A 25,265-nucleotide genomic window follows, 5' to 3' on the forward strand; every position below is an offset into this window, starting at 1 on the left:
TGTCACTGTAGTGTCATCAGTTGTAACAAATGTACCACTTTGTGTAGGATCTTGATAGCTGGGGAGACTGTGCCTTTGTAGAGGCAAGGAAATCTTTTTTTTGGGCATTACTTTCAAGTTTAATTATTAAATGACTGAGAAAAATTGGTAGAAGTTGATGGACTATAAAACAAATGTAATAAAGATAAATAATGTCAATAGAAAGATTTCTGTAATCAAGAACTAAATTGTTACCAAAACAAATTTCAGATCCCATCAATAGCTTTAATTAATTAAAACAACTGTAATTGAAGTTATAAATAGGCCCTTGGATTGTTTCCTAATATAATTAATGGAGAATAATAAATTGTTTGAACTTATTAGAAAAAGATTTAAATTCCTGACAGACCTGACATGAGTGCTAATCCCAGTGAAGGAAACATATTACTTGGGAGAAGGTATTAACAATGGTGTGCTGGTACTTGCTCAATGGCTAGCTTTCTGGGATTTGTAGTTTTGAGGCACGGAAATCTTTGTATGGGAAATCTCTATACCTGCCATTCAATTTTTCTGTGAACCTAAAAGTTATAAAATGTGAAGAGTCTATTTTTAAGTATGTCATATGGGTACATTGAATGTGCTTAATGAATTGTCCAATTCCAAAGTGTATTTTCTACTCTATAACACAGCTCCTTGTGACTAGTACTCTGTCTCTCACTGCAGTAGAATGTCTGTCCAAAATAGAGTACAAGGAAGGAGAGACAACTGTGACCGAGGCAAGAATTTTGGATCTAGAATTCCACCAAAAGAAGCCAGTTCAAGCCAAGAGGAAAAGCACGTATTTTTACATAAATTAAATCTCTACTTATGGATCATGGCACTGAAGATGCTGACAGCTGCCAGGTGCTCTGTGAAGGCCACGTTCCCACCAACTATTCTAGGCCACTCTTGGGAGATTTTCCTTGGCCATGAGACCTCACTGAGGAGCTTCTCTTTTAAACACAACATTCCTCCAGCAGCTAAGTCTGGTGGGTGGCACACTGTGACTGTGATTCCTGGGGATGGCATTGGACCTGAACTTATGCTGTGCAACAAGAATGTGTTCAGACATGTGTGTGTGCCCGTGGACTTTGAGGAAGTGCAGATTACCTCCACTTCTAGTGAAGAGGAAGAAGTTCACAGTGCCATCATGGCAGTCCATCAAAACCACGTGGCCTTGAAGGGCAACTTTGAAACTGACTACAACCTACCACCATCTCACAAATCACAAAACAGTGTGTTTCGCAGTACTCTAGATCTCTATGTCAGCGTCATTCGTTTTAAGAGTCTACTAGGTATGGAAACTAGGCACAAGACATAGACATCTAGACAAGACATAGACATGTTCGGGAAAGCACAGAGGGTGAATACAGCAACCTGGAGCATGAGAGTGTGAAAGGAGTGATAGAGGGCCTTAAAGATCATTCCTAAGGCCAAGCTTTTGCATGTTGCTGAATATGATTTCCAGCTGGCCCAGCAGATGGGATGCGAAAAAGTGACGGCTGTGCACAAGGCCAACATCATGAAACTGGGAGATGGTCTCTTCCTCCAGTGCTGTAGGGAGGTGGCATCCTGCTATCCTCAGCTCATTTTTGAGGGCATGATTGTGGATAACACCACCATGCAGCTGGTATCCTGGCCCCAGCAGTCTGATGTCATGGTGATGCCCAGTCTTTATGGCAACATTGTTAATAACGTCTGCACAGAGTTGGTTGGGGGAGCAGGCCTTGTGCCTAGTGCCAACTATGGCCACATATATGCGGTGTTTGAAATGGCCTCAAGGCAATCAGGCAAGACTATAACCAATAAAAATGTGGCCAACCCTACTGCCATGCTGCTGGCAAGTTGTATCATTCTGGATTACCTCAAGTTCCATTCCTCTGCCACCTCCATTCGTATTGCAGTCTTGGCATCCATGGAGAACAAAGACATCCAAACTCCAGACATTGGAGGCCAGGGTAGCACATCGGATGTCATTCAGAATATCATAGATGACATCAGTGTTGCCAATTAAACAGTCAGTGCCTTAGAGGCTGAGCTAGCCTTCAAATTCCTTCCTGTCCCACACTTTACGTTACTCTACCCAGTCAGAAAGCCCAGCCAGCTTGGCTAATGTAGACTCTAGAATAAACTAGCTCCTGTTCCAACTCAGAAGAGGTAGGGGGAGGGAATCAAGTCTGATTTTTTTTCTATTAAATTTGAATGCCATAAACATTGCTGGTTTACATTAGCCATACCTATTTTGTCGTCTGTGTATTGAGGAATTCTTCTCTATTTTAATGCACAATTCACACTTTTCTATGAGATGATGCAGTGAATTAATCAAAGTTGTTCGTAGAGTCCTGGGCCTTTTCCAGAACCTGGCACACTGATTTTCTCTTATCTGGGTCATTAAAATTGTGCAAACCAGCCTGCAAAGGAGGCTGGCTTCTCTCTAGAGTTTGTTAATGAGTTAATTGGTGCCATAAAATTTGCCTACAAAATATACATTGTCATTTTAATAATAAATAAGGTACCATAAAGCTGAGCTAGTTCAGAATGCTTCCACTCCCTCCTAGATATCCTGTCTTTTCTCCTGGTCTTGTTTATGTGAGGAAGGAATTTTTGCCGGTGTAATTTTTCACACATGGGCATCTCTGAGTACCGCAGCACTCCTGCAAAGGGGGTTCTTGAATTCCTTCCTTGAGCCTCTAAGCTCAAGAGTCTAGACATTATATACCCAGTTAACAGGCACTGGGCCCATGACTCTTTGCTCTACAAATAGAACCATGGACTGTAAACTCCATGCTCACTGCTTTACAATCTTCCATGGTTTACTTTCTTTTAATCTCTCTTTCAAAGAGAGAGTGTACATAAGAAAATGAAAAACACTGAGCTCGTTTGAATGTTTGCTGTCATTTTATTATAATATATTTTATTTACAGTAATTCTAAGGTCATAGGTGGGAGAAACACAAACAAAAATGATAATTTTATTAGTGCTGGGAAATATTTATTACTCAAGTAGGAAATAAAAGCAATGACTATAAACATGTACAGTAGTTTTATCGGCAGGAATAGCTTGCAGATAGAAGGGAGATTGAAAAAAATAGTAAATCCTTAATAATATTTTGGAAACCTCTGTGTCTCAGCTATAACCCTTGGATCCTACCATGGTTCTTGGGCCATAAGTTAAAGATATTGGACTGAGACTTGAAAAAGTCCTTATGGTTTCCAAAAGACTCTGTCTTATATTGCCTTAATCTCACCTATCCTCGTTATGTATAATGTCAGGGCTCGGGGTTTGGAAAACCAAACGCTAGTTTGAGGGGATTTCATTTGAGGAGGAGATGACTACCTTCAACCCTATCTAGAGGTCTTTCTTGAAGAACAAGGCAAGCAGGGAGAAGTCAGTTATAAAATAATGATGGTATTCCTTTTATTGGACACTAAACATGTCATTGGCCATGGCTGCCACTGACCTGTATGGTACTTTCCTCTGGGCAGATATAGACCTGGAACCAGAGGCATGGTTTGATGAGTGGAGAAGGGATGGATTTTTGGCTTGAAGTCCCCCTACCTCCAATGCTACATGAACCCGTACTACCTTAACCCACTCTCCCCACTCTGTACCCCTTTCTCTCATGGCTAGGGAAGTTTACTCCCCGCACAGCCAGCCCAACTGCAGACAGTAGCCCAACTATTGGCTTTTATCTGCCAATGGGAATTTCTGCTGATAGGTACATTTGAGCTGAAGTTTCCCCTCTTCGTTAAAGATGACTGTTTCCAAAATCTTCCCATAGTTTTTGGGCCAGACTGCTGTGATGGCACCTAATACACCACAGTGGAATTTTCCATTTATCAGTATTTGATATTCCCACTTAGCTGTGAGCATCTCTAGGGCAAATACCGTGTATTCTTTTTCCTTGTCCTCTGTATCCCCTAACATAATGACTGGTACATACAAAATAAGTAATATGTTTATTGAATCAACCAAAAAATGAATGATATGGGTGACACTGCCTAACTTTTCTTATATGTAACATGAGATAATAACTGTACCTACCTCACAGCGTTGTTGGGAAAATAGAGCAAGAAAATACACGTAAAGCTGGTAGCACTGTGCCTGTCCAATGGTTAGTGCTTGGTGTAGTTTATAAATTATTATTTTCATTACTATCCATTATATACCATTCTAAAAGCTAGTTCTGAGGAGAACTGGGAAATGCTATTAATTCATTACTGTCTTTGGAATTTACTGGATAAGTTACTTTACCTATTATTCTATTATGGGTTTGTAACTGACTTTCAACTAGGGTAGCAAACTATATCTGCTTATTCATCAAGTCCCCTTATCTCTCTCCTTTTTATTTCTTGAATCCAGCCATCTCTCTTCTTTCCCACTTACCCCTCCTTTCTCATTAGGCTTTCTCATCTTTGGTGACTTCCCAATCTCTGTTCCTTCTCTACCTTGTGTCCTGCCTATAGTCTAGCCCACTTAAATCTATTTCTACAGCGCACTCAGCCTGAACTTTCTAAAAGGGAAATAGGATCATGTCACTTCCTTACCTAACACTTCTCATTGAACAGCTTTCCTTTGGCCTTGAAAGAAAGTCAACTGAGCACAGCATGAAAGACCTTCCATATTCTGATCTCTGCTTCCTTCTCCAGGTTCACCATTTCTACCCCCTCTCCCCATCCCAATAACAACACAAAGTGGCACAAGAGAGTGCAAGCAGAGCTCCTTGTCAAAGAGCCATGTATTCTTTCTAGTTCAGGCCTTTGTATGTGGTCTTGCTTCTTCTCCCCTTCAGGAGATGATCTCCTTGTCATCTAGAGGACTAGATGTAATTGTCACCACCTTTGGGAAGCCTTCCTTGACTAGCTCTTTCCATTCCCTGCTGAGATTGAAGGAAGGAACTCCCAGTTCCCCCAGAGTCCTCTGTGTATCCTATTTAGTGTTTTTCTCTCCAGTTGTCATTACATGCTTTCCTTCCCATCAACCTTACTATACAATGTGTTCCTTGGCAACAGGGGCAGTTGAGTCATGGATCACTACAGCATCAGCACCTAGGACAGGGACAAGCGCTTTAGCGTATGCTCATTCTAAATATTAATGGAAGGAAGATAGGAAGGAAGGTCAAAGGAAGGAAGAAAAGAATGGACTGAATTCCCAGGTAGGAGTGGAGGATTGGAAGAACATCTATTGCAAAATTCTCCTGTTTGGCTCCAGTGTATGAACCTTTACCAGATTGCTTCTCTCTAGAGAGCACTGAAGCCCTCAAGGCCATAAAACGGGTAGTTGGCAGGCTGCCTCTGTTTCTTGAGAAGATTTCTGTATTATTGTTACATAATTTTTATCTTAGGTTTGTCAGTTTATTCTGCTTTGTTTAAAGCTAAATTCTGCTATCAATAAATATCAATACAAAGTTGGACAGCTAAACGGTATCACTCTGTAAATATCTTTCCTCACCACCATCTTCATAGATTTGGTTTTCTAGAAGGATGTTTTAACATTCTTACTTCAGCTTTCTGGTATTCAAAATCTTGTTAGGGGACATCTATGAATTTTGGGGAAAACAATGAATCTGTTTAAAAGTTCAACAGGGAAGATTCCTCTAAGAACCAGGAAAACCTGTGTTTTTCACCATGAATTTGTGCCCTTCTTGTACTAGATAATGTGAGGTATTTAATCAATTGAAAGTTTCCCTCATTGCCTTGCCTACTAGCAGGCACAGGAAAAAGCCTTCAGCAATTTTTTCTTCTCTGAAATTTTCTCTTGTCATTCTATTACTTGATTTTAATGTATTTTGCGCTATTAATTTCATTTTCTTATATTTTGTTTTACTGTAAGCCACTTAAATCACAATTAAGGAACACAAAAGGAGAACTGGGTTCTTCACCTTTTCCCTCTTTTCCTTCATTCTAGTTCATTTTCAACATTGGCATCGGACGGATCTCCTTAAAGCAGTGTTTAGATTGCCATTACTCTGTTCCCTCAATTTGTAATGTATTCAAAACCCTCCATAATTTTAGCTCACACTGTCTTTCCACTCTTAGAGGTTCCAATTTTCCTAGATAATGTTCCAGGCAATAAAGATACCTTCATTTACCTAAGTACAACCTTATCTTTTCCTTCTATGTAATGTAATTCCTCTCATTAAGGAATTTCCCAGTTGAGTCTCTCTGCCTGTTACAAGTCTACCCATTATTCAAGGTTCCAAAAGTACTTCCTTTACGAGAAGGTTTCTGATTACCCCCATCCAGATATACTCCCCTTATCCTCTCTGAATACACAAAACCCTTTTATTGGACTTTTGAACTCGTTCATTTCACATTTTGTCTTGTATTAATGTTTTATCTACTTGACTTGAGCCTTAATATATTATATGCTCCTTGAGGATAGGGATATTTTAGCCCATGTTCTGGATCTTGTATTACTCAATATAGTACATTGTATGTAGTAGGTACTAATTAAATACATACCAAATTGGATTGAAGATAATGATGATTTTAGCTAATAAATTTTTTGTTTCTTATGTGCCATACATAATTCTTCATGCTTTGCATGAAGAATTTTATTTAATTCTCATATTAGATGAGAATTTTATTTAATTCTCAGATGATTAGTATTGTAGTCCCAATTTTGTAGATGAGAAAACTGAGGCCTGTAGAGGTTAAAAAATTGGTCTAAGGTCACACAATTAACAGGCGGTGAAGCCTGAGTTCCAGTTCTGGCACTGTGGCTCTAGAACCCAGGTGTTTAAATGGTCATGAGGGTTCGTACATGGTGAGTTTCTCATACTCTTATATGAAAGTGGATTAGGTTTCACCAATAGATCTCTGTTCATTATACCACAGCTATCTCCTAATATAATCTATAGGAAAAGTTATTGCTAACGTTTTTTGAACCCTTACTATTGTGTTAGGTACTGTCCTAGATGGTTTACATATATTAACTCATTTAATCTTCATATGAGCCAATTATATTGACAAAGAAACCGAAGCACAGAAAAGGTAACTGACTTGCTCAAGGTCAATCAGATTGTAAATAGTGGAGCCAGGATTAAAATCAAGCCAGTGGCACCAGTGTCTAACCACTATTACTAAACTGCTTCCCCACATTTTAGGTGGTCTAGATAGCCCAGGATGAGAAAGGCAGAATATCTAATCAGGAGAATAGTGCCGGAATCAAGCATCACATGTTGAACATGGTAAATCAAATAGTCGAACTGCTTCTTTGTAGTAATGGCAGATAAAAAAAGACAAAAACATGGAAAAGAAATGATGTGCTGTTGAAACAAGAGAATAAAATAATGATAGGAAGTGGAAAAGCAATGCTGAATTTTGCAAAGAGGAGAATTTTGAATAAATTTATCCAGTTCTGGCTCATTACAGAGGTTGCAAGAAACTGACAGTATTACTGGGGGCTCAGCTGGGAATATGTAAAATGTCTGCGGGAAGCTGTTACAGAGCTAGAAATTTTTTGAAGGGAGACACTTGGTTCTTGGAGTTTGTCTGACAACTTGCATAACCTTGGGACTCAATGCGGTAAAGTCTTCTTCACATTGAAATGAATTTGCTGACATGGGAAGCTACATATATTGCATTTGTGATTGCTCTAAGAAATGCAAGGAAAAGAGAAAAGAGACATATTGAAAATGGAAAACAAAAATCACTCAACTTCACAAAGCAATTTAAAAATTGGAATATCTTGTTACCAATTTTGCAAATGCTTAAAAACCAACACAGCCTGAGTAAAAACAGTGTCTACTGAGAAAGACACTAGTCTGGGCTTTCATCTGCTTAAGCATCTGGTTTGCTAGAGCTAATGCCAAATTTAGTTCATGCCAAATAGATGTAAATGAATGGTTGTTGCCACAAGGGAGAAAGAAAATATTGTGTATGTTCAAATACAAGTCATTTCCCCCTTTTTTATCCCTCAGAAAAAAAGAATTCCCTTAAATTCAAATCCTTATAATGTTCTTATATTAACAGGTGTTCTGTCAGTTCTTTGATTTTGAGTGGCAGAGTATTTGGAGTAGGGAAAAATAGGACATTAGCTATGCCAGTTTGGGGCTTTTATAGAAATTATCTGTAGAATAAATTTTTAAAGGAGGCAAAAAAAAAATCCCTCAACAAAAAATGAGTCATTATTCCTGGGAGCATATTGTCATAATTGCAAGTATTGAGTGTCATTATATATGTGCCTTTTAAAAATCACTTAATGACAAATTTCAGGTTTTGGTGACACTGTGGAGATCGCATATATTTACCTACTAGACAAATGGGGAAATGAATCCTAATATTATACAATTGGATTCTTGTGACTTTGCTTGAGATTTCTAACGAAAGCATCAAATACAGATTCAAAAAGTGCTTTATCTCAAACTACTTAGACAGATGGGATGATGATAGGTTTGGAAAACTTTAGAGAACTTGAAAAATGACTCTGGGTTGGGGAAGACCTTGAGGTCAAGATTCATGGGAAGAGATTAAATGAAATTATTTCAATGTCGTGGTAAAGGAAAAAGTAATAATTCTAAATTAATCTATTATTTAATATCACCTATTAAATAATGCATTCAAAACAACTATGTGTAATAACTGAATCCACAAATCAAATCGTATGCATAGTTATCTCATTAATATGTCCCTCAGAGTTATTCAACTTTGCCCAGAATATTTTTTCTTCCTGTTTTCTTTTTTAGATCTTATCACTGATAAAAAAAGGAATCATTTTCCTTATATTTGGAGTTGCTTCCTATTTAGGCATTTACATTATCTCCTAAATGGAACACGGGAAATGAGAAAAATGAAAGAAAATAGATTTTGAAGTTATTGTGCAGAAATCTATAATAGCAGAGGAAGACGTCAAGATTTCTGGAAATATTAGTAGTATTGTGGAAAGAAATGCAAAGGAATTTCAAATGAAATAATATTTAACTAGTTAAGGCTGTGGCTGGAGCCATACCTCGGGTACTTCATCTAGGTTTGATTTTTCAGATTGATAAAAGATGTAATTTCTGTGAAAAAGCACGGTGTCACAAATCAACTATATGCCAAATACCAGAAAAAGATGTTGGAAAGCCTGGTTTATAAATAACGTGTTTACTCCACGGTAAGAAAAGTCTCTGGGATTGATCCTTTACAAGGTATTCATGTTGTGTTGGAATTAGGTTATTTGGATGCCAATTTTACTCTTGCCAGCAGCAAGGTACTTGTGGCACAGTAACTTCATCCATCTGTATTTTTAGTTATTCACTTGTTCCTCAGTGTTGTTTGACCTCCACTGAACACTTGCTTTGAGCTGGGTGCTATGCAGACCACTGAGGGTGCAGCTTGCCTATCAATGTCCTTTCTCTCCAGGATCCCTCGGGGCTGAGGGAATCAACAATCATACAGGAATTACAGTCATACCTTGTTTTATTGTTCTTCACTTTATTGTGTTTTTAACAACATCAAGGAAGTCTGTTGACACCATTTTTCCAACAGCATTTGTTCACTTCGTGTCTCTGTATCATTTTGGTAAAATTCTTGCAATATTTCAAACGTTTTTATTAGTATATTTGTTATGGTGATCTGTGATCAGTGATCTTTGATGTTATGATTGCAAAAAGATTACAACTTGCTGACAGATCAGATGGTGGTCAGCATTTTTTAGCAGTAAATTTTGTTTCATCAAGGTATGTACCTTGTGTTCTTAGACATAATGCTATGGTATACTTCATAAACTACAGTATGGTGTAAACATAAATTTTATGTGCACTGAGAAACCAAAGCATTTGTGTGACTCGCTTTATTGCAATTTTTGCTTTATTGTGGTGGTCTGGAACCGAACCTGCAGTATCCCTGAGGTACGAAATGGGGTGTGATAAGTATTGCAATAGAGGTATAAGCAAGGCGCCGTGAGAGCACAGAAGAGGAGAAATCAGAAATCTTCCCAGAGTAAGTTGTGCCTCTATGGGGGAGAGAGGGAGAGAGAGAGAGAGAGAGAGAAAGAAAAAGAAAGGAGAAGTAGGAGACAGAAGGGGAGGACCCTGACTGGGAGAGCTCTTAATACCATCACAAGCCACTTATCTGCCCATTACCTGATACAGCTTTTACTCTTAACTCCCATCCTTTCTTATTTTGCATGTAATTACTGTTGAACTCATTTTACCTACAAAACCTTGCCCTAATGATGTTTACCTAAAAGGTAAGATTTTCAAGGTTAAAGGGGAGCATCCGATTTTTCTGTGAAGTGATTTTTTTGGAATGAACTCTTTACATTGATTAGTGAACCTGATTAGACGCCTCATCGTAGTTGACTCTAATTCTTGTGATTAGGAAGATTTATTATTTTTCTTAAGCTCCTTCAAAGCCCAATGCTGCTCTTCAAAGCCTTTCTGGTTTTTTTCATGTTTTTCTATCAGTATCTCTGTGAGCACGGTTCATCATTTTGTTCTTTCCAGCACCCTTCTTGTTTCCTTCATCTCTCTCAAATGCCTCCTTGATAGTGAACTAGATCTCTAGAAACATGTCATCTTTTCTTCCTTGGTGATCAGCTCCAGAGTGAACTCCCTGCTCCGATACCATTTTGATTTCTCACTCCTTCTGCAAATGGCCTTGCATTTCGTTTGACATTGTATCTGTTGCCCTCCTCAGTCACCTTTCATTCTAATGGCAGTGGCATCATCTACTCCCCTGTTGGCCCTGAGAAGCTGCCCATAGGCTAGGCTCTGCCTGGGGTCTGTCGGAGTTGCACATCCCTCTTCTCTGTCATGGTAGCAAAAGGCATGCCCATGGCTCGAACATTCACCACACTCCTCTGGTTCAGGTAAATAAACAAACCACCACAACAGCATTTCCAGTGAGAATAACCTTATCACTCTTCCACCTGATATTTTCATCTTCTTTTTCCAAGAAGCCGCCTTTCTACAAAAAAGGTTGTCAAACTCTTGATCTTCTCCAGTGAGCCTATTTCATGTCTGTTTAGAGCACTCCAGAAATGGGCAGCTGAGGGTATTAGCATGACCTGGCCATGGTTATTGTTTTCCTCCAGGTTGACAGATGCTTTTTGTAGAATCCAGCTGAATTTCATTGGAAAAGAGCTTAAAATGCACAGGAGGAGGAAAGTACTTCTCTCAGGATCCCTGCTGAGCTGATAGCAGTCTATGCGAAGTCATCTATTTAAACAGAAATAAACATGCCTTGGGATTCCAGGAGCCTATTTTCAGCTTTATTAAGCTATTTTCGGGTTTATTAAGAAATCTGTGTTTAATTTTTCCAGACATCTTCAGTGTTGTTCATTTAGCTTTTCTCTGTGTGTAGATCAGTTAGAACCCTTGATGAGAAAGCAGACTTGGAATTCTGCCCCTCATGGAAACACAATGCGTTCAGAGAAGAAAAAAGAACCTGGAAGACTTCTGAGGGCCTAGGCAGAAACTTGTACTTAACTGGCTTTTCGTGGGGAAAAGTATTCCTGGTCAGATGTTGCCTGTGCCTGGGTCCTGGAAGATTTCACTGTTGGGTATTTTTTTCCTTTTAAAAGGTCCCTCGGATTTATACAGCTTGGTCACCTGTAATAAGTCATACACTGCTCTAGGCCAGGGTCAGCTCTGTGTGTGTGTGGGGGGGGATAGTAAATATTGTAGTTTTTGTGGGCCACGTGGTCTCTGTTACAAGCATTCAGTGCTGTCATTTTAAAGCAACGGGAGCCACAGACAATAAATGTGACTGGGTTCTAATAAGACTTTACTTATGGACACTGCAATTTAAACTTCACATAATTTCCATGTCATGTAATATGACCCTGATATCATAGGACTTTCATTTGTCAGAAGGGGAATTAGGCAGTGAGCCTGAAAACACAAATAATGAAAATTATGTCAAGTTCTAAGGGAGGAAGAAAGAAAACAAAACAAAACAAGGGTACTGTAACTGAGAGCAACTGGTGGTTGAAGGACTGAGGATGTGGGTTGCTTGAGCTAATCAGGGAAGGCTTTTCTGAGGTGGCATCTGAGCTTATCTGTGAATGATGCCTGAGAGACGTGAACATCTCGTGCAAGTAGCAGGAACAGGGAAGGGAAAGCACTGAGTCAGGCAGAGCTCCGGGCATTTGAAGAAGCAAGACGACTGGTTTCGCTGGAGAGGACATTGCCTGGCCCTCCTCTTTCCCTTCTGCAATGAGAGAGGGATGTGGTGATGGTCAGCTAGGATTCTGGCTCAGATGAAGGGCTTTGGGATTCATTCAGGTACCAGTGCCAGACCATAGGTAGGTTTAAAGTTGGAGAGTGATGGGAAGTGGTTTAAGAATTTGGACAGGTCACTTTGGCTGCTGGGTGGATGAGAGATTGAGGTGGGGGAATGAGAGTGGAGGCCAGGTGGTCGGGAAAAGTGGTTAGGAGGCATGTCTGAAATACAGTCTTTTCCATTTACTTTCCTAACACTTTTCTTAAGGTCTGGATCTGACAGAGGCTAAGGAGACAGTGAAGAAAAGTGATAAAATATATAGCTCAGGTTGAATTACCAAATGAGATTTACATCAATAACACTACCAAGAAATTAAGTCCATATTATACTCTGTAATGGCCTATATGGATATGGAAAACTAATCTAAAAAAGAGTGGATATATGTGTATGTATAGCTGATTCACTTTGCTGTATACCTGAAACTAACATAACATTATAAATCAACTATACTCCAATAAAAATTAAAAGAATTTTTTTTTTTTTTTTTTTTTTTTGTGCGGTACGCGGGCCTCTCACTGTTGTGGCCCCTCCCGTTGTGGAGCACAGGCTCCGGACACGCAGGCTCAGCGGCCATGGCTCACCGGTGCAGCCGTTCTGCAGCATGTGGGGTCTTCCCGGACCAGGGCACAAACCCGCGTGCCCTGCATCGGCAGGCGGACTCCCAACCACTGCACCACCAGGGAAGCCCAAAAGAAAAATTTTTTTAAAAAGAAATTAAGTCCACATTATTTCTATTACCTCAGCATTGCTCACAATGACAGCTAACTATCCTGGGGGTGCTTGCTAGGTGTGGCATTATTTCATTTCATGTTCACAGAAATTCTGTGAGGTTGGTGTCTTTATCCACTCTACAGATGAAGAATCTAAATTTTAATAGGTTCTGCAATGAGCCAAGAGGTCTCAAAACCGGTAGGTGGCAGAGGGAGTCTAGGACCCACGCTTGTCTGACTCTTAAGTATGTGATCTTTGCCTTTATGTTTCAGTTATCTGTTACTGCACGTCAAACAACCTGGAGTGCTGTGGCTTAAAACAACAATGGTTTATTCTTTCTTGTGATCTTGGGGTTGGCTGGGCTCAGTGAGTGGTTCTTCTGCTCAGTGTGTTGTTAGCTGGGATTATGCGTGAGGCTACAATCAGATGGTGGCTCATCCAGGGCATGGAACGTCCAAGATAATCTCATCCTCCTGGCAGTTGATGCTAGTTGGCTGAGGCATCTCTGTTCTCCTCCATGTGACATGTCAGCCATCGTTAGGCTAGACAGGCTTTCTTACTGCATGATGGATGCGCTCCAAAAGGGAGCAATGTGGAAAGACAAGCCAGGCCCAGTGTGTAAGTGCTTATCAAGCTCTGCTTCTATGATACTCATTGAGGTCATTACCTCAGAGCAAGTCATACCGCCAAGCCCAAAATTAAAGTGAAAAGAGAGGGACTTCCCTGGCGGTCCAGTGGTTAAGACTCCATGCTTCCAATGCAGGGGACATGGGTTCGATCCCTGGTCGGGGAACTAAGATCCCACATGCCGTATGGTATGACACAGCCAAAAAATACAGTAGAATAGAATGGAATAGAATAGAGTACAGTAGAATAGAATAGAATAGAATAGAATAGAACAGAACAGAATAGAATAGAATAGAATAGATAGAATAGAAAGAATAGAATAGAATAGAAAGGAGATTCTACATGAGAGGTGGGTTCATTAGGATCCACCAATAACAATGACATTGTTATTCTAGCTTCTGCCTTTATACAGAAATATATGGAAACTATTTCCTCTTTTGTGATACATCAGGACTCTTCTCAGCAACTAAGGATAAGCCAAGGCACCAGATATGTATTGATCCATGTGTTAACCAGACATTATTGTTACATAATAGTTATTGTTCCTACTATGAGTGAAGCTAGGAACAGTGTGCTAGGAATTGTGAGTAAAGAAAAGCTGGTTCTTTCCTCAAGGTGATTAGAGTCTAGAAGAAAACATGTATGATGCTATCAGATGAGTACCTAAAAAATACAGATGTGTGTTTGTGGATAGAAATACACCTTAAGATATATTTCAAATTGCTCTTATTGGAGGCCTGGATACATTTCAGAAAGATGTTCTTCTTATAAAAATATACCTTTTTCCAGGTTGGTATGATTTTTTATATCATGGAAGAAATTGAAGCATTTATTCTTCCAGAAAATTAGAGGGCATTGTGGAAAGTCAATTTTTGTCAAAGATGAACTAATATCCAAGTCCACTATTTTAAGAAGGAGAACTGCATCTGCTAACATGACCTTCAGCTTTATTTGATCTCTGAAACCTTCTAGCAGTCAGCTTCCTATAAAAAAAACAACATAAAAAAGCCACTGGCATGAAAGCTTCTAATTTACTCATCACGTGTATGACAGCTCTCTAAGCAGTATAAACTTTTACATACAGTAGATGCTCATTTAATGTTAATATCTAAGCTGGCATCTGCTGTTCATTGTTATGGTATAGGTGTTTGGTATTCTAATGAGATTTAAAAACAAACAAAAAGTTACAATAGCATTTAACATGTGCTTACAATATTTCAGGCACTGTCAAAATGTCTTCTTTGTATCATTTCCTCTTGCCTTTGTGCATGTCTGTGATGTAGGTACTGTAATTGTCTTCATTTCCTAGGTAGAAAAGTTTTACGGAAAAGAGTTAAGTAACTTGTCCAAGAGACAGGCCTTGAACCTTGGACCTTTTGATTCCCAAACCCATTCTTTTTACCCCATATGTAACACAGATGTAGCAAGAGCTTGTAATGGGAAAGAACATTGGAATGGCCTTCAGGAGACTTGAATTCTAGTCCTTTGGGCTGAACTAACTAGCCATGTGATCTCAGATAAATCAACTTTTGCTTGAAAAATAAAATTTAACTCTCTTCTCTAAAGCACAGACATTTGCAGCCCATATTTTTATGCTAATTTAGAGCCTACATTTTCTTCACGGCTTACACTGTATCTTCTGTGCTCCTAATCTCCCTTATCCTACTGTGTTTTTTTGGGTTTTTTTTTTACTTAGCCTTTTCACCTTCTAATATTCTATATTCTGTATCCTCTGCTTAATTATTCTCCATTGTTTATCTTCTGTCTCTCCTATTCAGGGATGCAGACTCCAGTGAGGGCAGGAACCTTTGTCTGCTTTGCTTCAAGGTGTATCCCAAGTGCTTCCAAAAGTTCCCAGCACATAGGAGGCCCCCAATAAATGTATAGTCATTCCTGTTAAGGAATGTGGTGGTGGAAGATAGGAAGAGGCATTCCAGGACGAAGGATATGGTGTAAGAAAGGACAATAAAACATTGGATATCTTGGTCTTTTAAGACATTTCATTTATGTGAGGAAGTAATATGGGAAGAAGATGGACCCATGCAGAGGAGGCACAGTGGAGAGGTCTTCAGTGCCACACAAGAGAGTCCAAATTTGATTTGTTAGGTAATAGAAAGCCACTTTGATCACCAAGATTTACTCAGCCACCAAAATTTCCAGGGTGGCATCATTTGTTCTAAGAGACAAACCTTGAGGCTTAATTGTATTTTGAAGTAACATTTAACTTTCTTCTCTGAATGTGTGGTCAGTCTTTCCTTGGGAATGACAGGAGGCATCAAGGAAATAAGAAATGATGTTTTACTCGGAGCTCAGTGTGAAAGATGTGCAGGTGAAGATGTGCTATTCTTTATTTATGGTTATTGAATTCGAAATTTAGCAGTAAAAATCTGCTATTTAAAGGACTGCTACACTGCAAAAGACTTGAGAAGCACGTAGATTCTAGGGGTACTTAGAGAATCGTTTGATGCCTGTTGGGTGACAAGCATAAATGCATTCAAATTAATCATTATTGCCATTCTAGCAAGTAAAATGCAGCAATGTGTTTATCAAAAGGACGTTTCCAAGAGATATGAAGAGAATATGATAAATAGCAGAGCAAGTGCGTCATGCTACAAAGCCATGTGGTGAACAGAGGCTATCAAACTGCATCCACTGCATAGTCTAGGGCAATATAGATTTTATGTATATATTACATTTCTTGTAAACATTTCATAAGCATCATTTTAAGAAAATAGCTGCATGTTTTTCTATTTTGAGCATTTACAATCATCTTAACCTTTCACACACTTTTGGACATTTCAGTTTCCAAATTCTCATAATCGTAACTAACTCTGCAGTGAATATCTTAGTGCACATTTTTCCATATTGATTGTTTTCCAACGAGACCGTACTCACAGTGGAATTAGTGGGTCAAAGGATATGAATTATTTTGCATCAATTCTGTCTGCTAATTTGGCTAGTGAAAACTGGTACTTGTTAATGTTTTTTTTTAATTACTAATGAGGCTGAAATTATGTTGATTAGCCAGTTGTTTCCTTTTCTCTGAAATGTCTGCCCATGTCCTTGCACCTTTTATCTATTGGAGCCTAGTGTTTTTCATTTGGATATGACACTCAGAATTCTGCATCTTCAAAGGCTGAGTCTTTGGGTCAAGCCAAATTGTCAATATAACTGAAACAATTAATCAACTCATAGGAGCAGCTGGTCAGTCTCCTGATGTGATGGGTCATTTCATCCATACAAGTGGATCAATTTAGTGATACATCTGGTGGAATAAAGGTGCACCCAATAAATCATGTTAGGAAGTAGAGCTGAAAATCTGGACATAAACTGCATCAACTAGTTCGACCTGCTCATGAGTTCACACGCATCTCCTTTCTGATTCTTTCCGAAGTATAATAATGGTGATGACGGGAAGTTCAGGAAACTTCTGTGTGTGCACTAAGGGCCTCTGCACGAATTGCAGTATGTCAACCTTTTTATCTTCTTTTGAGTTGGAGGTTCTGAAAGCAATCTTCTCCTTGAAATTGACATCCTCGATTCTCTCCTTTCAGTGATGCTTTGCCAGATGAAACTCTCATTGACTTCATTTAATAAATGAGAAAGCTCATTCTCTCATTTATCATAGGTTGTACTCTGCAATTGGATTTATGCCAGAATCAGAGATAAGGAGATTATAGGAAAGTGTATGAAATTACGAATGCAAGGTTATTTATACTTCAGGTGGAAGGGGAATATATTTTTTCCCATCTGATTCTGTGGAAGTTTTTTTTTTTTTTTAATTAGCCGTGGTATCTTTCAACTTTACCATTGTGACTCTGAGATGTAATAACATTTAGGGACAATAGAAGCCAAAGTCATCAGGCATAAAAGGGGTCTGCGTTTTTTTAATCTTATTTGATGCCGTGAATGGAAATTAGATTCTTTAACTATAGGTTTGTTCTATGAAGAATTAGGATGTTGACAGTGTGTCTCTTCTCATTATTTCCTTTTCAGTTATGCAATTCATTTATGTGTTTCTTTGGATATTTGCTCTAAAAATGAACACTCTGACTGCATTACTGCTGCATTATTGCTCTGCTTGAATGGTCCTTGGTGACTCTGCATCAGGGGATACAATTTTCTCACGAAAGGTGTCATGGCTGTGAACACTGACAGCTCTTTGGCTAATTAAAATTTAAAAGATGTTAGTATCCATGAAGCTTTAATAGATTTGTACCTGATCTGTTATGGATGGAAATAGTCCATTTAATCCATTTGCAGCTAGCCCCTAATACATACATGCGTGTGTGTGTGTTTTTTAATGAGATAAAAGCAAATTCAGATAACAGGAAAAAATAATTAAAAGAACAGTTCCTTTTTCCTTTTACAAAATTATTTTGTACCCATTCCCAAGCACACATACATATTTACAGATACATACACACACACACACATACACACACACACACACACACACACACACACACACACGAAAAGAACAATGGCTCATGGTGAATATGTAATTGTTTTGGACTCAGGCAGACATGATTCCTTTCTAGGCAGTCTGTTCTGAACATCTATCTACAGCAGTGGAGCAGAAATCTAACCACATCCCTCAAAAGCTAGCCCAGGACAGAAGCATTCATTCTGTGATCTACCATGATAAAATATGGTGATGCATTTCCCTAGCTTTAATTCTAAGCGAAAAGCCAAAAGCTTTTTATGTCTTTTCAGAAGAGAGCTTCATCTGAACCACTGCTTTAAACTAGCAGATTGAATCACAGTTCAGCAGCCTGCGGCTCAAATGGTCAAGTTGAACCCAAGATCAATTTTTAATTGGTCAGTGACAGAAGCAAGTAAAACTAGCATTCAGAATTAATTTCTTAAAGATAGTGAGTATGGTTCTCTATTCTTATTTCGACTCAGAAGGATTCCGAGCTATTGGTCACAGGTAGCAACCAAACTAAACAAAAAGCTTGTGTGAAACCAAGTGCTTAGCATCACTAAACACATGTAGGAAAGACCACGGGCTGTGTAGAATCAGACCAGCTCTAGGTTGGAACCTTGGCCTTGTCACTTACCACCGAGGGACTTTGAGAAAGTTATTCAACTAATCAGAGTCTCAGTGTCTTCATCTATAAAATGGGGATAAAACAGTAAATACCTCCTGAGGTTGTAAAGCTGAAAGGAGAATCTGCATGTAAAGGAGACTATGATGTATCACGGTATGGAGTTATCAAAGATAACAGTATTGGTGGATGTAGCATTAACATTGTGTAAAAGGAAGCCAACCTGATTTGAAAATTGAGGTGCTGAGCTAAGACACCAAGGAAGAAAGCTGCTGAGAATGAGGGCAAATTCAGCCTCCCTAGACTCTCCCTCTGTGAGGGCTTCTAAGAGGGCATCCAGGGGAAATGTGACCTGTAAGACCCTGCGTTTCTTTGTCAGATTTTGAAGAAAAATGCCTAAAGTGTATATGTGAATGGAAATGTGACGGAGCAGCATCAAATATCTCTGTAAGGAATGATCGATGAGTGTCTATTCTCTTACCGTAGAGCATGTGATTTCATTTCCAAGATTATTGTCTTCTAGGAAGAAGAGAGCATCAAGAGATTGTTTTTTATTTCATTTCTATAAAATTCTGTTTTCCTTTTCTCTCCGTCCTCCCCAACATACAACCACTTCTTCAACTTTACTTTCAAGTTTGATTTAGCAGTGGGAAACCATTTTCTTAGGACATTGCCTTTTGATAAAATCATAAGCCACTGACATTTCTAATTATACACAGTGAATGGTTTAATTTCCTCTTTGAACTGCTTAGGTGCTGTATGTCCAACATGTTTCTTTTGATCATCCCATGGGGTTAATACCACGTTATAGGAATTTCATCAAAAGGAAGAGTATTGTGGAGCAATGAGGCTCTAACATGCCTTGAAGAAAGCAAAGTTCCTAGGTAGAGTTAACCTTCAGACAAGCCCAAGGAGCCCCCATTTTTCAGAAAATTTACTATGCGCCCCACACTATGTTAAACACGTAACATAGGTATACTTTTATTTCAGTTTTACATCTGCTCTTTGGAGCAAGTGTAATTTATCATAATTATCCTTATTTTATTAATTCAGAAACGTAAGGTAACATTCTCAAGGTCACACAGCAAGCAATTGGTATAACTTCTCTTTGATTACAGCTCAAACGCCAAAGCTCTCTTCCTCACCCTATACTGTCGCTTAAAGCCTAAAGAATAGTTTAAATATATATTTTCTGAATGTAACACTTTTTTTTTCACTTCGTACAATGATTTTTAAAATGTTTCACCTTCCTGCTCTTCATTACTCCCACTTTCTCAGTGACAAGATAAGAACTGATTTAAAAACAAATATTTTGTCAAGAAGAGTTCCTCTTAGCCTTTCCTAATTATGAGTAAACTGGGAACTTTTAGAAAATGTAAGTTATTTTTAATCATTCATGATAAAGAACCAGCTCTTCTTCATTCCAGTCATTATTCCAATGTTTATGATCTTAATGATGTAGCTTTATATTAGATAAGGATAGGAGCTACAATTCCTTCATCTTAATAAAGGCATTTCTACTTAATGTTTGTAATGTGTAAGGGGCTGTGATAAGTGCATTATATTCATTTTTTAAACTTTATAAAAACTGTGTGAGAAAACTAGTATTAGCTCTCATTTAATACATGAAAGAAGTGAGGTTGAGAGGAACTATTTACTTGTTCAAGTTAAGTTATATAAAACTAGTAAGTAGCAGAGCTCATACTTGAAACCAGATCTGTCTGGCCTTAAGTATGTGCACTTTCTTTTACACTTATTGTAATAATATCAGTGTTCACTCTCACTGTGAACTAGTGTCCAAACAGGCTGATAATGACAATAACACCTTGACATTTAGTGTTGTGTCAAGAATAACAGAAACTTAACTCAGCAAATAGTCACCGAGTGGCTACTCTGTGTCAGGCATTAGCATAAGCAGTGGATCCAAAGCAAAGCAAAAACAAACGTCGTGCCTGTCCTCTTGGGTCCTTATAATCTTGTGGGAAGACATAGATCAATTCAAAGAATTAGTTAATGACAGTTGTGATACATGCTGTAAAAATAATACAGGCTATCACAAGAGTGTGTGACTGTAAACTGACCTAGTTTCTGGGTCAACAAAGGCCCCTGGTTTCTGGGCAAGTAATCGTTGGTTGAACCAGGAAGAAGGTATAGGAATTAGCTGATGTTCCTTTTTTTTTTTTTAAATCCGGTAGGGTTGATGACATATTATAGGAATTTAACATAGGGTGGTGGTTTGGAGGGGTGGCGGCCAAGCAGGCAATGATGTTACAGCCTGTGTGCACGTTCAGAGGCAGGAAGGACTTTGAATTTTGGAGTGGAAGAGGAGGATGCTGATGAGGTAACAGGGCTAGATCCTGCAGAGCACTGAGTGCATCTTAGCCATTTTCTTTCTTTTTTTTTTTTTTTGCGGTATGCGGGCCTCTCACTGCTGTGGCCTCTCCCGTTGCGGAGAGGCTCTGGACACACAGGCTCAGCGGCCATGGCTCATGGGCCCAGCCGCTCCGCGGCATGCGGGATCTTCCCGGACCGGGGCACGAACCCGCGTCCCCTGCGTTGGCAGGCAGACTCTCAACCACTGCGCCGCCAGGGAAGCCCTTAGCCGTTTTCATCTGTATCTGATGGGTGCTGCGGACCCATCCAAAGGTTTAATGTGTGTACAGTCTGTCATTCAAGTTGGCTGAGCTTTCCTTTCCAACTTCAGTGCATGGACTGCAGACACCAAGGAAGCAACCCGTGTAGTGGCTTTATGAGCTGAAAACCAATCTGTGTGTTTCAGTAAGGAAATCTGTAGCTGTACTTGTTTCTCACATAGTGCTTAATGACTGAAGCAGCTTATTGATGCTATCAAGAAACTGATACATTTGTAAAAAAATTGCATTATCCATGCTATAAAATTAAATGTTGCATTGCAGAGCAATATACTAAATATCTCCTTAGTCAATTTTTGTAAACTATATGTTATAAAATTACATTGGAGCACAGAGGCAGCACAAATCCATGGGAAATATATTTCTTTAAGAAGTCTATTTTGTTAGCCTGTATTTTTTTTTTTTTTTTTTTTTTTTTTGGTCTCACTGCACAGCATGTGGTATCTTAGTTCCCTGACCAGGGATGGATCCCGTAACCCCTGCACTGGAAGCGTGGAGTCTTAACCACTGGACTACCAGGGAAGTCCCCTGTTAGCCTGTATTGATAGGCAGGTTTTAATTACCTTTTTACAAAAGTGTGTATTTTCCATGCCTGGGAAAAGATGTACATTCTTTTCCCCATGTTTTTCTCTATATTTGTGTATGTCTATTTGGGGCTTTGAGGGCATATGCATTTTAGCAACTGCTTTGTGTGGTATGTTAGCATAAAATCAGATATATATTCTTTATCTTTTTCTATACAAATATAAATAACCTGTCCCTGTGTAGCCAGGATTCTGTTTTTAAAATCTCTAAAATAGATCGTGGATATAAGTACCTAGATTACTTTTCAGTGCAAGAACTGGAACTGTCCCCAAAGCATTCTGAGCATGTCCTGCATGATTGGATAATCCCAAAATTTTGCATAAAAAGAGGTTGAATAACCTCTTCTTATCCCTAGAGAAATAACAGCATTTACTGAGCACCTACTTTGTGGTAGGTGCTTTACATATTGTCTTGTTTAATTCTCACAACCAAGAGTGAGTACCATTATTACCCTGTTTTATAGATGGATGAACTAAGATGCAGGAAGATTAAGTAACTTGTTCTATCCATACAGCTAATAAGGGTTAGAGCTTAGATTGAACCAGGCAGTCTGATTGGAGAGTCCATATTCTTAGCTTCTACCTAGCAGTGCACTATTCCAATGTGAGATGGATCCCTCTTTTAGAAAGGATGTTTTGTTTTATATGGTAGCTTTTTTCTCTCTTCCTTTTTGGAAGGACCGTTTTGTGCAGCTTGATGTTAGCACATATCCCCTCAAATATACTTACTCCCCCAGAAAAATAATTAAATGGTAATACTGATGACAATAATAGCAGCTGGCATTAATCAAGCCCTAATTAATTGCCAGACACTGGACTCCTACTTTAAGTGTCACATTTCCTTCTCATTTCTATGAGAATTCCATTTTTTATAGATTATGACACAGAAACTTAGATTATAGTAGATTCTTCTTGGAGTGGCAAAGGTAAGAATGCAGATTATGTCTGAGCAAGGTGCAAGCCCGTGCTTTTCACCCAGTACACAGAATTGTCTCAACTCTATACCCTTTCATGTGCAGTGCAGTTATGGGTACCTATAAAAGCCAGGGATGGATAAGGGAAACATTTTATAGTTTATCAAAACATGAGGTCTGGCACTGCAGTTTTTTAAAACCCAGCAATTAATTAAGCCATCTCCTCTTTCTCACCTCTGAGGTGAGATGGAGATCATAGGATGTCCTTCCTCCGTATAAGAAGCCGTCTGTATTTGGAGTCTCCCTCCACAGCCTCCCCTTCTCTATGATGAGTGAGCTTGAAACCATTCATGCATCTGCACCCACGTGATTTTTTTCCAGTAGGGTTATCTGACAGTCAGTTCTCAAGACCCTGCTAGGTTTTTCCTTTTTAAAATTCAGGTTTGTAAAATCTTCCCTGGTAATGGAGCCTGACAATCTGACTACCTGTCTCTGAGCACTGACCATGGGACAGGCTCAATGTCACCTGTCATTCAGGATCATGGCGGTGAATGAGGCATGATTCCTCCTTCTAAGAGGCATCAACTTAAGTGAAAGAGATAGAAAAACTCAGAGTAAATGTGACCTTGTCTTCTATGAGGAAGATGACCTTAGATCTCCTCTAATAAAAGTCCTATTTTCATGGCTTTAACTTTTTGACTTTGGCAGTTTCCAAGCAACTCCAAAGACTATGAACGTGACATACTTCTCAACCTTGCTGATACGCTGAATTGGGTCTTTTACATTTGAGAGTCAAGTCATTAGGCACTCTGGAAACAGACAGTTGTTCAATTACTCATTCAACAAATGTTGATGGAGCATCTCTGGGGAGAGCTCACACTCCAGAGTCCTCTTTCCCCAGTTCCCACTGTCACCAGCTCTGCAACCTTGAGCAGCTTCCTTGGTTTTATCAACCTTTATCCTCATCTGTGAAATGTGGATGGTAATAGCACTGTTGCCAGAGAGTTGTGGTGAGATCATATAAATAAAGCACTCGAAGACCATGCCTGAGGCACGGTAAGGCTTCAGTAAAGGTGAGCTGTTACTATTAATAGCAGCACTTTCCAGGCACTTCACAGGGTGCTGAAATGAAATGAGCAAACCCATATGCTTTGCATCCATGGCAGAGATGCAGAGAGAGAGAGAGAGGGAAAGAAAGGTCCCTGCTCTCTTGAAGCCAAAGTTTGAGGAAATGAAAGAAGGCTCAGCATGATTGGAGCACAGAAAGCAGGGGAAGTGATGGTGGATAAAACTAGAGACGGGGATGGGAACCTTGTCAGTTTAAAAGTCGGCCTAGGGCTTCCCTGGTGGCGCAGTGGTTGAGAGTCCGCCTGCCGATGCAGGGGACACGGGTTCGTGCCCCGGTCTGGGAAGATCTCACATGTCGCAGAGCGGCTGGGCCCGTGAGCCATGGCCGCTGAGCCTGCGCATCCGGAGCCTGTGCTCTGCAAAGGGAGAGGCCACAACAGTGAGAGGCCCGCGTACCGCAAAAAAAAAAAAAAAAGTTGGCCTAAATCCTTAAAGCAGTGGGAAGCCACTAAAGTGGTTAAGAAAGGGAGGGGACATTTTCTATTTATATGTGGGAGGATTAATGGCTGATGGATGGGTGGCTCAGAAGAAGGGTACAGTAGATGTAGCATGAGAGCTCTTAGTCAGTATGTGAATAGCCTCAAGTGTAAACACTTGCATGCAGTGCAAATATGACAGGTGTTAAGAGGCAGGAAGGAATAAGAGAAACATTTTATTCTTTATTGAAATAGGAATTGCCCAGTGTCACACAACTAGTAAGTGGTGAGGCTGAGATTGGAAGCAGAATTCATGCTCTTAGCCCCATGATCTTGCTTAATGATCCAGGCAAGACACAATGGTAGCTTGGACCACTATGGAGGCAGTGATGGTGGAGAGGAGATTCAGTAAGTGTTCAGGTCGAAGAATGGACAGAACTGGGTGAAGGATTGAAAATTGCAAATGAGCCAGGCTCTGTCTCTCTATGTGACTCTACTTAATTTCATGGTTGTAAAGGGTCTGATGGAGATCCCTGAAATTTCTCAGATGTCACTGCATTACGTGATCTCAAATATGTTGTTAAAAATATTTATGCATCTTAGAGACTTGCAAAGGTCTAGAAAATTCTTTCTAAATGATTGCCACTTTTTTTTGAGAATATTTAGAATCTTTTCATTGTTTGTCCACAGAGTTAGTCACCTTCAAAGTTGGATATAATAAACAGCATTTTACCCCAATATATTGGGTGGTGGTTTTGCTTGTTTTCTGCCTCTAAACATATTGCAAATCTTTCAAAGTTTTGAGCCAGTTAAGGGAGTCACTCTGTTTTTCTTTTGTTTGCTTATTTTTGTTTTTGTTTCTTTGGTCTATAGAGAAGTTTTAAAAAGAAATGTTAAGTTGCAAATAATACAATGACCTTTCAACAATTATCTTACACTCTTACCATATGGAT

At 39.3% G+C, this 25,265-nt stretch overlaps 1 protein-coding gene and 1 pseudogene across 2 annotated transcripts in view; both read left to right on the top strand.

Moving 5' to 3' along the window:
• Positions 1–25,265, top strand: part of NELL1 (neural EGFL like 1) — an 869,596-nt gene that overhangs the window by 585,729 nt on the left and 258,602 nt on the right. The gene's annotated exons all lie outside the window — the stretch shown is intronic.
• On the top strand, positions 854–2,032 carry LOC101333899 (isocitrate dehydrogenase [NAD] subunit gamma, mitochondrial-like; annotated as a pseudogene).

The sequence above is a fragment of the Tursiops truncatus genome, chromosome 8, assembly GCF_011762595.2.
Source record: "Tursiops truncatus isolate mTurTru1 chromosome 8, mTurTru1.mat.Y, whole genome shotgun sequence".
NCBI lineage: Eukaryota > Metazoa > Chordata > Mammalia > Artiodactyla > Delphinidae > Tursiops > Tursiops truncatus.